We start from the raw sequence: 19271 nt of genomic DNA, 5'->3' as shown, positions 1-19271 counted from the left end.
TGCTATCCTAAGGCTTGGACTTGATCATTGGATGTTCAATCTTGACTTGTAAGACCTTAAATCACCAAATGGAACTTAGTACCATGAGTTTACGGCCGTAAACTCATGGGGGTAATGACATTAGGCCGTAAACTCCATAAAGAGTGGTCTTTGGGCCCTAAACTCCAATGTCATGCCATACAACCTTTAGATGCAACCCTTTGGTATCTATAACACTTGAATCAAAGTGTTTTCATGTCTTAGGGTGTTTTAACTTGGTTAATTAGTTCTTAATTGACTAATTAGATACATATATGTTTGATTATATGTTAACTAGGATCATTGTGTGTGTACAAGTCCTCACTTGTCACTTAGCATCCTACATCTTCCGTTCATCCAAACCACCAGCTACAGGTGAGTTCATACCCCTTAATCAATGTTTTAAATGATTTTAAATGCTTTAATGGGGGGGGGGGGGGGGGGATACAAGTAGAAAATAGCATGTTATAGAATCAATCACACGTGCTTATAATTGTGTTTTCATCCAACTGATTTCACATACTTCAAAATGTGATAAACACAATGGTTTGGACTAATATACTTTGATTATCAAAACGATTTACTTCTGAAATGTTTTAAGAAATGACATCAAGTCATTGTTATTTATTGTACAAAACTCTTAAATGTTTTACAAAACCTATTTCAAAACCATATCTATATACTTATCTTTCATAAATATATGTATTGATATGATAGCTTTCATCCTTCATTCAGTTCCCACACTCTTGAGTAACAAGGGTGTATAAACCTTCTTGGACATCAAATACATTCCAGTAAACTATTATAGAGATAGTTTAGGGGATACAAAACATTATTCCTATTACAAGGAATTACACTAGAGTCAGTTCATTCATGAGTCTATACTAAATGCTATATGAAGAGATACACTTACCTGGATCCTCTTACATGGATACACTTACATGGATACTTGTACCTAGATACTATATGATGAGATACTATTACATATTATACGTGTAGATTAGTTCTGTCTATCCTAGTACAAAATGATACTATAAGGGACTAACCATTCCGGCACCCAACTGTTAGCAACAGAGGTAATGAACATCCACGGATGCCTACGGTTAATACTTATACTAGGGTACATTTACGGGACTAACCATTCCTACACCCTACTGTTAGCTACAAAGGATAATGAACATCTATGTATGTTCAAGGTTAATACTATTCGACAGTCGCGATGTCGGGTTTATCCTAATACAAAAGGATAATACTTATATGGCTATATTTTCCCTATTACTTTTATTTTGTGATACATTCACATAAACGATGAGGTAGACTATATATATTGTTAATAGTAGTCATACGAGGGAAAAACCATCTTTGTTACTTTGAAAACATTCAGGTCTTGGTAGAAGACTACTTTTATACTAGTAGGAAATATGGGATTTTCTAGGGTTTTCACACTTATATCAAATGTTTCATTCAAAGATTTACATGGCATTCATAACAGCTTTCCAAAATAGAGTAATAACACTTAAATACTTATGAATTCACCAGCTTTATGCTGATCTACTCTTTCAAAATAACTTGTATTCTCAGGTCACCAGTAGACAGGTACGATGACCAGGTTTTGAGAAGACGGAGCAGACAAGTCTCGTCTTTTATTTTGATTACATATTTTGGTGTCTTATTACTATGAAAGAACACACATGTATTAAAACTTTACTTTTAATGCAATGGATGGTGTTGTTGCTTGTTTACTACTTTACACTGTTATGATACTTCACATGACGTCCTCCACCCCTGAACGTTTCCGCCGTTCTTGGTTTTGGGGTGTGACAGATTGGTATCAGAGCATTGTTTATAGTGAATATAGTATATCAACCCATAAAAGATATACTAACTATAAATATTTTGGGATTAAAACACTCTTACTAAGAGTTTATACTTTTAAATTATAAAATATTTAAGTAAGTATATGTGTCTGCATTCATACTAAAAACAGTGTTGCAATGACAAGAACAAAAGTATTACGATTGTTGAATATCACAAGTAAGCTTGGGGATGTATGGTTAGTCTTGGTAGTGACATAGCTTGATCAACTATGCTGGTCCGAGGAGTGATTAACATATGTCCAAGAATGGTTGTGATGTGGCAACAAGTCTAAAAACTTACCAACACAACCACAAAGAAATACCATAGGGGTATTTGGTCTTACTGTAATTACTTATTTGAGAACTAAATAGATTTTTATTAATATGTCAATAGTTGTTTAGTGGATACACTAAAGTTATATGTACTAGGATGTCATAGACTTAGAATCTGTGAACTAATTGCCTTATGTCCTGTCCTCGTTGGGTTGGGGGCTTAGGGTTAGGGTCGCTTATTCGAAGGTCTATCCTATCCTAACTACATATAAATGGTATGCACTAAACAATTATTGAAGCAACTGATAAAGATCATCTTATAATTATCTTAGTTAGTTCGTCTATTTAGTTATTTCTTATATCCCTTTTCTCGCGTAGATATCATGGTTGGATTCTATCCCCATGGCGACCCGTACTTCCTAAACCAAGGCAACGCTGGATGGATAGAGGAAGAACCAGAAGATGATCACCCAATCCCTTTGGATGATCACCATGTTGAAGGCTCTTCTGATAGTTCTGACTCGGAGCCTGAAGTCAACAACCTACCTCCAGCTGCTCAAAACCCAAACCCTCGCCTAGCATTTCAAGGGCCCACGCCCCTGTGGGCCACAAACTTGAATAGATGGAGTTAGGAACAGGGTCAACCTATCCCCTACAATGGAGACAGAAGCTTCTACAACCTCACTAAGGGAGGTTCTACTGACAGGGTCCTACCCATCATGGTTCGTAGGATTTATCGGAACATAATACTCGGTCAATCAACTATCAATCGAGTCGTAGATATTGACGCCAACTCTGGCGTTAACACAGTCCACATTCGCCAACTAGAGTCTGCTCATGAAAGGACTCTGGTCCGAAATGTAACTCTACAGAGTGAACTTGCTGAAACCCAAGCTGAAGTTAGGGAACTTCGAGCTCAGCAAGTGAGAGCTGACAGGCGTATGAGGGACATAGAACGCCTACTGTCTGGATCAAGAACTCACTCTCATAGTTCTCGTCGCTGATAGAATCTCATCGACTTCTCTTTTGGATATAACCTAGTTTATGTAAAAACTTTGGTCTAATTTCCTATCTTTGTAAATCTTAGACCTGTTAGGTCTTGATCTAGTCATAGTTCTGTCAAAATTTTCCTATCTTGGTTGATGTAAGGCCTACTTCTAGGCCATTTTTTCCAAACTTGTTACATCTGTAATTCCAGTATTATTGACAGATATCTAATCATATGGAAATTATTATCCAAATGCTATCATCTTCATTCAATCATACTATTCATTGTGCTGTTGGACTATGGAGAGTTAGTCCATGAGTCACTCTCATTATTCAATTGTTCGTATCAATGTTGTCATCTTTTTAAAAGTATAGTTGAAAGATGCGGCCACACAGAAATCCAAGGCGTAACCCTAATAACGAAACACCGATACCTCCACCTCCTCCACCACCTCAACCACCTCCTCCTTTCGATGTTGTTATGTTCTAGGCAGCCTTCACGGCAACAGTAGCAGCTGCCGTGTCAGCCATCAATACTCATGTCCCTAGTGGATCGGTAACAGGTGCACATCCTTCCAACCACGACGAGAGCCATGGGCATCCCCGGGAATGCACCTACAAGGATTTTACGAATGCTAAACCCCGAAACTTCAATGGAACTGGTGGGGTTATGGTCTTAAGATAGTGGATTGAAAAGACAGAAGCAGTCTTTGAGATCTGCGCCCGCCCGGAGGGCAACAAGGGCAAGTTTGCTACTTGCACCTTTTCTGACAAAGCGCTAACTTGGTGGAATGGCCATGTTAAGTCTCTGACTATAGTGGTGGCAAATTCTATCAGCTGGGAAAACTTGAAAGCCATGCTGATGAGAGAGTACTGTCCTCGAGTGGAAATACAAAAACTCGAACAGGAACTCTGGGGTCTAGAAATGGTTGGTTCCGACATATCAACCTATACAAATAGATTATGTGATCTGGCAATTCTATTCCCTGACATGGTTGCTCTGGAGAGCAAAAGAATAGAGAGATACATCTGGGGACTGTCGCCCCAGATCCAGTCAAGTGTGTTAGCATCCAGGCCTGTTACTTTCGACAGCGCCAAGGAGCTGGCACAATCTCTCATAGATCACGGGAAACACCAGAACCCAACAATCCTTGCACCCGGGCCACAAAAGGACAACAACAACAACAAGAAGAAAAAGGTGTGGAACAAGAGGAAAAGAGGGGCTTCGCAAGAATCCTTAAAGAGACAACAACTTGTGGCAATCAATGCTGCCACGGTAACCCCTGTTGTCCCTGCAAACCCCTTACCAGCAAAAACTTATGCTGGAAATTTTCTGAGGTGCAACAAATGCAACTTCCATCACCACGGACCTTGCAAGGAAATGCAGTGCTCTAACTGCAACAGGAAGGGGCATACTGCCCGTTTCTGCAAGACTCCAGCAGGGCCGACCGCCCAAGTTCCTAACGCTGGTGTGGGCCAAGCTTGCTACGGTTGTGGCGAGGTAGGCCACTACAAGAGGAACTGCCCTAAGGCGGGGATGGCTGGCGGAGTAGGAAGAGTTCTGGCCATAGGCCACGAGGAAGCCGTAGCTGATCCTATGATAGTTATGGGTACGTTTCTCCTCGATAACTCATATGCTTGCATACTTTTCGACAGTGGAGCAGAGAAAAGTTTCGTAAGTCATAAATTTGCACACCTACTTCAACAAAAACCATGTGCATTAGACAAATCATTCATGGTAGAAATGGCAAACGGGAAAACGGAAAGTACTAATTGCATATACGTAGGTTGTACTTTAACTTTAGATGGCCATACTTTCAAGATAGACCTCATGCCAATCCCAATTAAATGTTTCGACGTTATTATCGGCATGGATTGGTTGAGTCTTCTTCGCGCCGACATCATGTGCTTTGAAAAAGCAGTTCGTCTTAACCTTCCTAACAGCGAAACCTTAGTTATATATGACGACAAACCTAGTACGAGCCTTCGCATCATTTCGTGCATCCAAGCCCAGAAGTGCTTACAAAAGGAATATCATGCATTCCTCGCACACATCGTCGATACGAGTCAAGAAGAAAAAGACATTCAGAACATCCCCGAAGTACGCGACTTTCCCGACATCTTCCCAGAAGAACTTCCCGGATTATCACCATAACGCCAAGTCGAGTTCAGAATCGACTTAGTGTTAGGGGCTACTCCCGTAGCCAAATCTCCTTACCGTATGGCACCGGCAGAGATGCAGGAACTTTCTAGTCAGCTTAACGAAATTCTCAAGAAGGGATTCATTAGGCCAAGCTTCTCACCATGGGGAGCACCGGTCTTGTTCGTCAAGAAGAAAGATGGATCGTTTCACATGTGCATCGACTACAGGGAACTCAACAAGCTTACCATTAAGAATCGTTATCCCTTACCCCGCATTAACGACTTATTTGATCAACTTCAAGGAGCCAACTACTTCTCGAAGATAGATCTACGATCCGGATATCACAAGCTACGAGTGCTAGAGGAGGATGTTCCGAAGACAGCCTTCCGAACTCGTTATGGACGCTACGAGTTTGTAGTGATGTCATTCGGATTAACTAACGCGCCCGCAGTATTCATGGATCTGATGAATAGGGTGTGTCGTCCTTACTTGGATCAGTTCGTCATCGTCTTCATTGATGACATACTCATCTACTCTCGAAGTAAGGAGGAAAATAGTCAACATCTTCGCAGAGTCTTAGAAACATTATGATCGGAGAAGCTCTATGCGAAGTTTTCTAAGTGCGAATTTTGGATTCGAAGAGTCGAATTTTTGGGTCATGTTGTTAGCAAAGAGGTAATACACGTGGACCCTTCCAAAATCAAGGCCGTTGAGAACTGGTCTGCACCGAAGATGCCTACAGAAATTCGTCAATTTCTAGGTCTCGCTGGCTACTATCGCAGGTTCATTCAGAACTTCTCCCGCATAGCGAAACCTCTTACAACACTGACCCAGAAAGGTGTGGCCTTTGACTGGGAAGAGAGACAGGAGAGAGCATTCCAAACGCTTAAGCGAGCCTTGTGCACCGCACCAATACTATCCCTCCCCGAAGGGATAGAAGACTTCGTTGTCTATTGCGATGCATCAAACCAAGGACTCGGATGTGTTCTGATGCAGTGAGGTAAAGTCATTGCCTATGCCTCGAGACAGCTGAAGACACATGAGGTTAACTACACCACCCACAATCTTGAACCAGGAGCAGTTGTGTTTGCTCTGAAAATCTGGAGACACTACCTGTATGGTACAAAAAGCACGATCTTTACCGACCACAAAAGTCTACAACATATATTCGACCAGAAGGAGCTCAACATGAGACAACGACGGTGGGTCGAGCTACTCAGAGATTACGAATGCGAAATTCGTTATCATCCGGGTAAAGCCAATGTAGTAGCCGACGCCCTAAGTAGGAAAGAATACTCTGGTCGTAGAGTCAAATCTTTGACTCTAACTATCCATTCACACTTGTCCACGCAAATTAAGGAGGCTCAGCTCGACGCTATGAAACCCGAAAATATGGCAGGTGAATCCCTGAGAGGGATGGATAAGAATTTAGAAGTCAAGGGTGGGAGCCTTATACCTCATGGATCAGATCTGGACACCGAAACACGGTGGCTTTAGAGACTTGGTCATGACCGAGGTACACAACACCCATTATTCCATCCACCCAGGTTCAGATAAGATGTATCTGGATCTTAAAAAGCTATACTGGTGGCCTAACATGAAAGCAGATATTGTTACCTTTGTAAGTAAATGCCTTACTTGCGCAAAGGTTAAGGTCGAATACCAGAAACCCTCCGGTCTTCTGCAACAACCGGAGATACCGGAATGGAAGTGGGAGCAGATCACTATGGACTTCATAACCAAGTTGCCCAAGACAACGGGTGGACTTGATACCATATGGGTCATCGTCGACAGATTGACCAAGTCCGCACACTTCCTACCCACCAAAGAAATTGACAAAATGGAGAAACTTACGAGAACCTACATTAGGGAGATTGTACGAATGCACAGTGTTCCCATATCCATTATCTCAGACAAAGATAGTAGATTCACTTCTAGGTTCTGGCAATCGTTACAAAGTTCCCTTGGAACTAGGTTGGACATGAGTACCGCTTACCATCCACAGACCGACAGACAAAGTGAGAGAACTATCCAAACCTTAGAATATATGTTGCGAGCCTGTGTGATTGACTTTGGGAAAGCTTGGGATACTCATTTACCCCTTGTCAAATTTTCCTACAACAACAGTTATCACACGAGCATAAAGGCAGCTCCTTTCGAAGCCCTCTATGGCCGAAGGTGCAGATCCCCTCTGTGTTGGGCTGAGGTGGGTGATACCCAATTAGCTAAGGGACGAGTTCCCGAAAGCACTCTCACGGGTCCGGAGATCATTTAGGAAACGACAGAGAAGATCATTCAAATTCGGGAACGATTGAAAGCCTCTAGAGACCGACAGAAAAGCTACGCTGACAAGCGAAGGAAACCATTGGAATTCCAGGTGGGCGACCGCGTTCTACTGAAGGTCTCACCCTGGAAGGGCTTGATACGCTTCGGAAAGTGTGGGAAGCTCAATCCAAGATACATAGGGCCTATCGAGATTCTTTCCCGAATCGGCCCCGTAGCTTACAAACTCAATCTACCGCGCGAACTCACTAACGTACATTCTACCTTCCACGTCTCGAACTTGAAAAAATGTCTGTACGGCGAGACTCTTGTTATCCCACTCGACGAGATTGAGATCAACGAGAGCCTCAACTTCGTGGAAGAACCAGTAGAGATCATGGACCGAGAGGTCAAGCAAACGAAACAAATCCATATCCCGATAGTGAAGGTTTGCTAGAACGCCAAGCGAGGACCTGAATTCACTTGGGAGCGAGAGGATCAAATGAAACTGAAATATCCTCATCTTTTTGATTAGTTATTTGTAACTACATGTTTGCTTAAACTATAATTTCGGGACGAAATTCCTTCTATCGGGGGGATGATGTGACAACCCAAAATTTTCATTCGTACGAACTCTACAATCCAACACTTCAATTAAAAGTTAAATACTTTTCTGCTAATTTTTAGCCAGTTTAAAGTCCGTTTGAGTATTTTAATTAATTATTCACGAATCGGACGGATAAAAGGAAGCGATTTCTAGTTAATCGGGAATGGAATGGAACAATCAACACCTTGAATTGGTGTTCACGGCCAAACAAAGAGAGTTTGGGTGGTGAACTCTCTTAGGGCCGCAAACTCATGCCTTAAGCATGAGTTTACTCTCCATTCTTTCATTTCCTAACTTCCAAACTCAAGAACCAAAGCCATTCTCTCTCAAGTAGCATACCGTTCTTCACCTGATTTTCCGAAAATGTAAGTATTACTTGAATTGATTTGTTGTTATAACCTATCTCCTAGTTATTATACATCATTTCATCCATTCAATTGTTGATTTTCATTAGATCTTCAAAACACCAAGAACACCAAGAACACACACTAGTGTTCTTGGACCTTAATCACCCAATCGAGCTCCTATCTTGTAAGTACACTCGCCCTAGCTTCTTTTATGCTTAGTATGATCTTAATAACACTTGAAAATCATCAAGAAACCATAAAACAAAGGATTTTACGGTCAAGGATGATCTTGGGCCGTAAACCCCTTTCAAGGTGGTAAATTGGACCTTAGTTCCTTCCTATGCCTTAGATGCCAACCTTTATCCTTCCTAGAAATGTTTAAGACCTTAAAAAACAATCAAAACAACTCCCCATAGGAGTTTACGACCGTAAACACCTATGGAAAGGGTCCTTAGGCCGTAAACTCTACTAGGTAGTGTTATTGTGCCCTTAATGCTATCCTAAGGCTTGGACTTGATCATTGGATGTTCAATCTTGACTTGTAAGACCTTAAATCACCAAATGGCACTTAGTACCATGAGTTTACGGCCGTAAACTCATGGGGGTAATGCCATTAGGCCGTAAACTCCATAAAGAGTGGTCTTTGGGCCCTAAACTCCATTTTCATGCCATACAACCTTTAGATGCAACCCTTTGGTATCTATAACACTTGAATCAAAGTGTTTTTATGTCTTAGGGTGTTTTAACTTGGTTAATTAGTTGTTAATTGATTAATTAGATACATATATGTTTGATTATATGTTAACTAGGATCATTGTGTGTGTACAAGTCCTCACTTGTCACTTAGCATCCTACATCTTCCGTTCATCCAAACCACCAGCTACAGGTGAGTTCATACCCCTTAATCAATGTTTTAAATGATTTTAAATGCTTTAATGGGGGGGGGGGGGATACAAGTAGAAAATAGCATGTTATAGAATCAATCACACGTGCTTATAATTGTGTTTTCATCCAACTGATTTCACATACTTCAAAATGTGATAAACACAATGGTTTGGACTAATATACTTTGATTATCAAAACGATTTACTTCTGAAATGTTTTAAGAAATGACATCAAGTCATTGTTATTTATTGTACAAAACTCTTAAATGTTTTACAAAACCTATTTCAAAACCATATCTATATACTTATCTTTCATAAATATATGTATTGATATGATAGCTTTAATCCTTCATTCAGTTCCCACACTCTTGAGTAACAAGGGTGTATAAACCTTCTTGGACATCAAATACATTCCAGTAAACTATTATAGAGATAGTTTAGGGGATACAAAACATTATTCCTATTACAAGGAATTACACCAGAGTCAGTTCATTCATGAGTCTATACTAAATGCTATATGACGAGATACACTTACCTGGATCCTCTTACATGGATACACTTACATGGATACTTGTACCTAGATACTATATGATGAGATACTATTACATATTATACGTGTAGATTAGTTCTGTCTATCCTAGTACAAAATGATACTATACGGGACTAACCATTCCGGCACCCAACTGTTAGCAACAGAGGTAATGAACATCCACGGATGCCTACGGTTAATACTTATACTAGGGTACCTTTACGGGACTAACCATTCCTAAACCCTGCTGTTAGCTACAAAGGACAATGAACATCTATGGATGTTCAAGGTTAATACTCTTCAACAGTCGTGATGTCGGGTTTATCCTAATACAAAAGGATAATACTTATATGGCTATATTTTCCCTATTACTTTTATTTTGTGATACATTCACGTAAACGATGAGGTAGACTGTATATATTGTTAATAGTAGTCATACGAGGGAAAAACCATCTTTGTTACTTTGAAAACATTTAGGTCTTGGTAGAAGATTACTTTTATACTAGTAGGAAATATGGGATTTTCTAGGGTTTTCACACTTATATCAAATGTTTCATTCAAAGATTTACATGGCATTCATAACAACTTTCCAAAACAGAGTAATGACACTTAAATACTTATGAATTCACCAGCTTTATGCTGATTTACTCTTTCAAAATAACTTGTATTCTCAGGTCACCAGTAGACAGGTACGATGACCAGGTTTGAGAAGACGGAGCAGACAAGTCTCGTCTTTTATTTTGATTACATATTTTGGTGTCTTATTACTATGAAAGAACACACATGTATTAAAAATTTACTTTTAATTCAATTGATGATGTTGTTGCTTGTTTACTACTTTACACTGTTATGATACTTCACATGACATCCTCCACCCCTGAACGTTTCTGTTGTTCTTGGTTTTGGGATGTGATAATAGGAGAGTGCAAGAAACAATTGGGAACAAACCGTGGAGGAGATTGATGCAGTCGGAGATAGCGAGTCCAAAACGTAGATTGCAGGTATGCGATGTTAGTAAGCCATCGTCACCCACCGATAGGTCTCTTTGTTTTGCCTGCTCAATCCCCAGGACATCAACGACGGGAGGGCGACGATGGTTACTTGCGATGGTAGAAGCAGCGACAGCGGCAGAAGGAGGTCGTCGGCGGCAGACAAAGCCTGTCATCTAATTTTGTTTAAAGAATCAAGCCTTATGAAGAGCATATTTTTTAGGTTTTTTATTGCTTTTTTTTTTCTTGCAGACAACAGACATTATATAACGAAGGCAGATTCAGAGAAATTCAGGTCACTCTTCGACAAAATTGAATGCCTACATCAACTGGGTTGAAATGAGATTGTAAGCAGTTGGAAACTAAGAAGATTTATCAGATCATTGGTGCCAGTGAGTAAATGACTATTTTACCCTTTCAGCAACTCCTAGTGTGGTGTCGTGTCCAACATGGGTTTTGGGAGTTGGGAAAGATACAATCACCTTTTGGAGGAAAAACATATGTTATACTTTTGGATAGAACCGTAAGTCTACTACTATAAAAACATCTATTAAGTCTACTATTCTTCAACTTGTAATGGAGTACCGATCCTGTGTTTTCACTTCAGGTACTCACAGATAGCTGCCACTCTTATGAGCCTGTTACATGCGATCAAGAAAAATTCGTTCAACCCAGAAAAGATAAGAACCTTTTATGAATACAACAACTTAAGAAGCAAACCCTTAGTTGAGCTTTTCTTCTCTTATGATTTTTGCTACTTTGTTTAGTTTAGTGATTGGTATCTTAGAGAAGCTGGTAAAGTAAAGACCGGCTCTTTCGAAAGTAATGCAAGCAATAATCTATTTTCCGTGATTATATCTTAGCAGGTTAGTGTCTTCTCTTAAATGAGCTAATGAAGGGCAAAATTTACATTTGTTTGTATTGGATCGTACATACTTTTTTTTATTACCGGTGCGATTTGTTGCTGATAAAGATATATTAGAACACATTTGTTATGATTATGCTGATACTCAAATGATGTAGTTGTTGACACCATCGGTAGAAGAAACATTTGTAATACAAAACCAACAAGTAAGATCACTTGGAAGCAAATTCTAGCCTTATGATTTCTAAATTAAATCATTAATTTACTGCTCTTAACCAAATGGTAGGCAATAGCAACATACTTTACTGCTCTTAACCGAACCCCGCGGAGTGGGGTTTCCCAGCTAGTTATAATTAAAGTTTTCCATATAGTTGAATATCTTGCAAACTTTAACAAAAATGTAGGTAGATTCTTAAAGAATATCATATATTCACTACTTTTTAAACTATGTTTTACGTATATGCAATTATTTTTCATGTAAAAAAAAAAACCGTAAGAAATGTATGTACTTTAAAAACATAATGAATTCTTGAAGAATTTACTATATTTAAAGAATTTCTTTAATCTTCAAATGCATATTCTTCGTATATAAAAGTTTATTGTGTTTTGATATTTTGGTTTATTACTGTAACCGATTTGTGATTTGCATAATCATAATTGTTAACTCCTAAATTCTCTCAACTTTAATGCTTATTAATCAAAGTTGTCCATTATACCCCATTAACCTTTTTTTTAATTAGACTAGTTATTAAAGAAATGTTTATGTGTATTGTATTCCACTATAGCTATTGTATACCATAGAATCTTAATCATTCATAATTGTTATCTAATGGTCCATATCTTGTCATATATATATATATATATATATATATATATATATATATATATATATATATATATATATATATATATATATGACAAGATATGGACCATTAGATTACAATTATGAATGATTAAGATTCTATGGTATACAATAGTTATATATATATATATATATATATATATATATATATACATATATATATATATATATGTGTGTGTGTGTGTGTGTGTGTGAAGTCTTGGATTTTATCTCGAAAAGTGGTTTTAGGGTGGCACATTCACCACATTTTTTGTGTCATGTCATTTTTTACCACATCCCACAAAACTAGTGGGTGTCATACCATACCTTACCACACCCACCATACATATTTTTATGCATGAAATAGTAAATATGAAGGAGAGTTTTTGTTCCCTGTACGGTAAAGTTGTACCACAAAATATGCATACCACACTTTTAATTTGGGGGTCAGTGCGGTGTTTACCGCATACCGTACTATACCACGGTATGCTGTACAAGGCACGACCTTAAGAGAGATTTTACTTCAATGCATAGAGGAAGATGAGACCGTAATCCATCAATAATATGGGATAATAACATATACATATATAAATACTCAAACCAGATTTATCATCACATGATAGTGGCAAGTGGCAACAATACATATGGCACGGACCAAATTAAAAATAAATATTTTCAGAAGCAAATGGGGCATTTGATCAAACCATTCTTGTTACATTCCGTACACATCGTTCTGCCCCCTTCAACAGATTTCAGAATATTGCTACCATTACACTTACGGCACACCACAGACCGAGCTCCAGAACACCTTTTGCATGGCTCTTCCGATATGTTTAGTATATCACGAACGAGTGGCTGGAATTTTCCTTGCTCGTGCAACAGAAAAATGTCATTTGCTCCGCCAATGTACCTACCCTTTATAAACAGTCGGGGTAATGCCGTTAATTTTCCCAATTTCTGCAATTCATCTCTGAAATCCGAGTACATACATCCCTTTCTTGGTATAAAACCTTTAAACTCTTGAGAAGAGAGTGAACCCTGGAGCAATCTTTTGACGTCTTTCTAATGCCTTTGATGCTTGTTGTGTACAAAATTACCAAATCGCTTCCCCCGGGAGGACAGATTTCTTCAAAATCCAATAGGCGATTTGCTTTTGCTTCAAAGACCTCCTGCTCAAAAAGTGGGTAAAAGATGATGATGTTTTGTAATAAACTTAAGATTTATTTTTGGGATTTATTCCAAAACCAAAGAATTGTTATTTTGTATGAATTGAGCTCATAGTACAAAAACCATGCATAATTTTCCAATCAGAAACTTGATGTGTATTTTTTTTTTGTTTATTTTTTCATATTTACTATACCATAATGACAAATTAAAAATTTTACTCTAAATTCAGAATTTTCTACCATAAACCAGTCAAATGTGTACGGTAGGAGAATATGAATATATTATTTCTATTTCTTATCTTACGTAGGTATATCAATCTATATTCATGTTCTAATTATTTCTTCAAAATATAAGTAGTAAAAAACAGGTTAAGATGATTATAAAAAAATAACTCAATAGAATAAAAAAAAAAGTAAATTACACGAATGGTCCCTATGGTTTGGGGTAAGTTGCACATTTAATCCTTAATTTTGTTTTTTACTCGAAAGGTTCCTACAATTTGTTTTTGTTGTGTGCTTACTTCCTGTCTTACCCAAAAAGACTATTTTACCCTTAATTTTTTTAATTTATTTAAATAATATGGGATAGGTAAGATAAGGTGAGTGGAAGTGTGGTTGGAGGTTTGTTTATATAAATAAATTAAAAAATCAAGGCAAAATAATTGTTTTAGGTAAGACAGAGACCAAAAACGCAACAAAAATAAACAATAGGACCTTCCGATTTAAAAAAACAAGTTAAGAATCAAATGTACAAATTATCAAACCATAGGCACCATTCGTATAATTTACTCAAAAAAAAAACAACTTACTTGATATTCAAGTGCAGTTTTAAGCGTGCTCACAACCAAATTAGTTGTGGGGCGTCGTGACTTATTACTTTCCAAACATTGGTATGCAAGTTCTACGAATGTGTCAAAACAATTTTGACCAATCTGTTTCCTTAGATTATCATCCAAAACACTATCTAGTTTATGCTCTAGATAGTTCTTCTTAATTAATATTGGTAAGGATCGACGAGCATCCTCATAACTATTATCAATACAAGGCCTTGAGCACAAAGCTTCGAATAGTACCACACCCAACGAGTAGACATCGGATTCCTTTGTCAATAACACAGTATCTTTATATATTGGATCAAAATAGCCAAGAGGGATTTCCTCATCGAAGAAAAGGAGCCTGTGATCTTCGTTGTCTTTCCCGTATCTGGATAGGCCAAAATCTGTAATATATGCATTCCAATTTCGGTCCAATAAGATGTTGGCACTTCTAATATGACCATGCACGACACTTTGATGGGTACCCTTATGATCATGAAGGTGCTCCAAGCCACATGCAATCCCAAGACATGCCTTGAGACGTTGAATCCAAGTGAATTTGGGGTCAAGTAGAAGAACATCAAGGCGCTGATGAATTGCATTGTAACGTCCCAAAAATTAAGACTAAAAATTTCTTTTAATAAAACATTACTTAAAGCAAATTCATCATTTCAAAACATAAGCTGAGTATTAGTTTCCAAAATACATGTTCGTTATCAGAGTAAACATTCCCAGGCTGTCTAATCTATGGTGTGTGCCATGCGATCACCCCGAGCTCTTTCCTCCGCTACCGGAAGTACTTGAAACCAAAACTGAAAACCGTAAGCACGAAGCTTAGTGAGTTCCCCACCCTACCACATACCATGCATAACCACATACTGCACATACTAGGCCGCGCCCGCTATCCTGGGCCTCGCCCACTACAATGACCCCGCCGATCCAGGCCCCGCCTGGCTTCGAACCCCGCTCGGATACAAATCTGTTTCACTTAGGCCTCACCTGTCACAGGGCCTCGCCCACTAACATATAATAGCACATAAACATTTCACATCTCATCACATAAGCTAAACACATACTAACGGATCCTGTCCTAAGGCCTCGCCTATCTCTGGGCCCCGCCCTTGTCCTGCTGTTAATGAGTCATGGAACCCTGTCCATGCTCCTACTGATAGTGAGGTACGGGCCTAGCCCACCCTCACTCCTTCCCTAACTTGGGCCTCGCCCCTGATCTGCTGCTACTGAGATGTGGAACACCATCCACACTCTGCTATTGGTGAGATACGGGACCTCGCCCACACTCACCTCCCTACCAGGCACATACAAGTATCACACAAACAACAAGTATAAACTATCACATAAACCATTCCTTGGGCACCCGCCCACTGTCATTGGACCTCGTCCCGAATATCATACTAGCATACTGTGCCTAGGGCTAACCCCCGAGTCTTCTACTCATCACTACATGGGCCGACATTGTGGCCGTAGACCCATTCATACAAAGGGAAACTCACCTGCACTGGCTGATCTGGCTGATGAACCCACTAGCTGCTGCACGACAACTCTCTGAACTTCAGCTCCACTCGCTCCCCGAACTACCAATATCAATACAACACTAAGTCTAACTGATCCCCGACAGACAACCAAGTCAACTCTGGTCAAAGTCAAAGTCCTGGTCAATGTCAACCTTCCAGGTCAACCCTACTCGCTGAGTCACCCTAGGGACTCGCCGAGTTCATATGTTCAGAGTCCTTCTCTTTGCGACTCGACTCGCCGAGTCAGTCCATGACTCGCCGAGCCTACCGATTTCCGAGTCCTGACCTGTCCAACTCACCGAGTCTCCAATCGACTCACTGATTCGAGTCTAAACTCGAAGGGTTTGGGGTTTTGCGACCTGAATCGCCGAGTCCAAGAACAGACTCGCCGAGTCCAAGACAACCTTCAATAGACTCGCCGAGTTGTTCATCCAACTCGCCGAGTTCCTACCCAACTTCATCCGACTCGACGAGCTGTTCATCCCACCATAAACTAGGGTTTAAGGCAAAGAGGCTTTCCATAATCAACTCAAGGGCTGAAACTTTATGCTTTCCAAGACCAAAATACACTTAGATCTGAAGTAGCAAATCCAGATCCGACTTCTAACTCACATGGATCACTACTCATGGCTAAAAGCCCCAAAACTCACAACCAAAATAGATCTGAAGGAAGGGAAACGACTTAATACCTTCAGATGTTCAGAAATATCTTCCCAATCTCAGATCTATAGCCCCTTCTTGCACCTTCAAGATCCTTCTTCCTTCTCCAAGCTTTAATGCACTCCTCAAGACAATAATTAGCTCAAAAATGGATATGGCGGCTAGGGTTTGGTGTTCTGGGTTAGAGGGGCTGCAAAGGAACCCTAGGGGAGAGAATGAGGCACTTAAATAGGCCCCAAGTCCCGAATTTAGGGTTTTCCTCGAACAGGCCTGACTCGCCGAGTCTCCTTGGCCGACTCGCCGAGTCGGTCACTTACTCCTCGACCCGGATCCCGCTTGGACTCGCCGAGTTCCCCTTAAAGTTAGGGTTTTCTTTCCTTTCTTGGCTTTCAACACTTTGGGTGTTACAACTCTCCCCCACTTAAACTAAACTTCGTCCTCGAAGTTTGCTATGGCCCACTGCCTGCGATCTGTTTTCAACCCACCAATTATCCCAACACCAGCTGCCTACCTTTGCTGGTGTTCCACCCGGTCATTCTGACTAACATAATCCTCGCGGATAAAAAACCTCGGGTCGAACCTGACCCTGAACATCCTGGGAACACAACTTACTCACCGATAATACTTCTGGTACTCAACGAGTACTGCACTGAACCAATAGGGGTTCACCCTTTCTTTCCCTTACGCAAAATCCTTGCCTTCCCAAGGCAAAGCTCCATAACCAACTATTTCCTCTGTCACTGTGAAGATCCTATCTTCACCAATCCATCATCCTCGCTATTTCCAGTACGGGTCGTCACCGTCAGTAACCACTGACACTCTTCTCTATCAAAACTTTGTGCCGAGCACCCCTCGATTCAACTAACTAAATTCGACCATACACTGCTTGCCTGCACCACTACTGACTGGAAATTTCTGCCATTCCTCATCTGCCTTCTGGATGATCTGAGACCACTCTGGTCCTTACCAACCTATCAATATCTGGATTACCGGCTCCCACCGGTAGCTAGTCCCAACACCACCACTAGTCGCTCCCAGCGACTTCCGAAGAACTTCGACTACCTATAACTGCTCAATCTATTCTGCCATTCAGGCACTACAAACCTGGGATCCCCGATCCCCTAACTTGACATTAATGTCCCTACCAGGTCCCACCTGTGCTGCTAAAACTCACGGGTCTCGCCCACGGATCCCACCCGCCTCTATCCTTCTAGTCCCACTAGTCTAAACACTCTCGTTCGGGCCTCGCCCACGGGTCTCACCCAACTATATCCTGGAGCAGCCTCTCCCAAGGTCTCACCTCTCTAGGGCCATACTGGCAGACTCCCTATCATCCTCATTCAGTACCCATTCCTGATCCTTATCTGATCACTAGGAGGTAAGGGCCTCGCCCCAACTCCGCCAATGAAGCTACTAAGGAATGATACGGCTTACCCGTAGTCCTTCATCACCATCCATTGCTGACTGCTAGTGGATGCTACGGCTGCCCCATAGTCTTACAACACTTCCACCTCTAACTGCTAATATGAAGGCACCCATGTGCCATTAGCTCTCAAGATCCTCATTTCAACTCCCTCGAGTCCTACGGGCGATTCACAACCTGAATTCGCAACCATGTACTAACCATTGCCATCACACGCCCTAGCTGATGGGGAGTTTCTCAAACTCCCAACCCTGAAGTCCTCAATCCATCAAACGATGAACCACTTCTTTTCCTTCTCGGAGGTCGCGCACTCATTCTGGGTCTGCGTGCCCCTACCTTTGCACACTCGGGGGATTTTCCCCCACTTCGATCCTGCTTACCCCTTGTTGCTCAATACTCAAAAAGAAATCCCAATCCTTGCTACCATTCCATAATCAATCTGTTGAGGAACCCAAGCTCACCATAGCTAGGGATCTAACCAATCCATCTCTAACACTATACAACTCCGATCTAGCGAGACATACCAAGTCCCTCCCAAACATGCTACCGCTACTGCATCCTATGTAACCTTTTCCAATAAGGCACATCCCCTCACTACCCTTCGAATAACCAAGGTATGCAGATGCCATATAACTCGATCACAATCAAATGCTCACAAAAAAATACTCATACCGATAATGATGCAGAACCATAACAATATGATCATGCACAAATAAAAGAAATGAAAACAAAAATCGCATACCTGCAATGTCCGGTGCTGATCGCGCCTCTAAGGTAGTCATCTGAAAAGCTCTACCTCCTACCGCAGGCGCCTCTGCACGGCCCTGACGGCCGTCTGTGATCCTCAAAGTTGCAGGTGCAGGTGCCATCACCCGTCCTGCTGAAAACAAACTGGGGCACTGGGCCTTCTTGTGGCCCCGTTGATTGCAGTGAAAACATATCAAGTCTGATCCTTGTGTCGTGGTAGCTGTACAATCCCTGCTAAAATGACCAGTCCGACCGCACTTGAAGCAGCCAGACTCACCGCCGCTACCACTCTTGCATGCACCCCTGTGCGCCCTGCCACACTTCCCG

The 19271-nt window shown here is 40.7% G+C and overlaps 1 long non-coding RNA gene across 1 annotated transcript; it reads left to right on the top strand.

The window, feature by feature from the left end:
* Nucleotides 1–10823: 10823 nt before the first annotated feature.
* Nucleotides 10824–11998, top strand: LOC111897584 (uncharacterized). The gene is made up of 3 exons (XR_002852322.3): nucleotides 10824–10907; nucleotides 11148–11418; nucleotides 11503–11998. It is a non-coding gene; the product is annotated as an uncharacterized LOC111897584 (long non-coding RNA).
* The last annotated feature ends 7273 nt before the right edge of the window (nucleotides 11999–19271 follow it).

The sequence above is a fragment of the Lactuca sativa genome, chromosome 5, assembly GCF_002870075.4.
Source record: "Lactuca sativa cultivar Salinas chromosome 5, Lsat_Salinas_v11, whole genome shotgun sequence".
NCBI lineage: Eukaryota > Viridiplantae > Streptophyta > Magnoliopsida > Asterales > Asteraceae > Lactuca > Lactuca sativa.
Note: the sequence above shows the minus strand (reverse complement) of the source record. Positions and strands in the feature narration are given on the sequence as shown.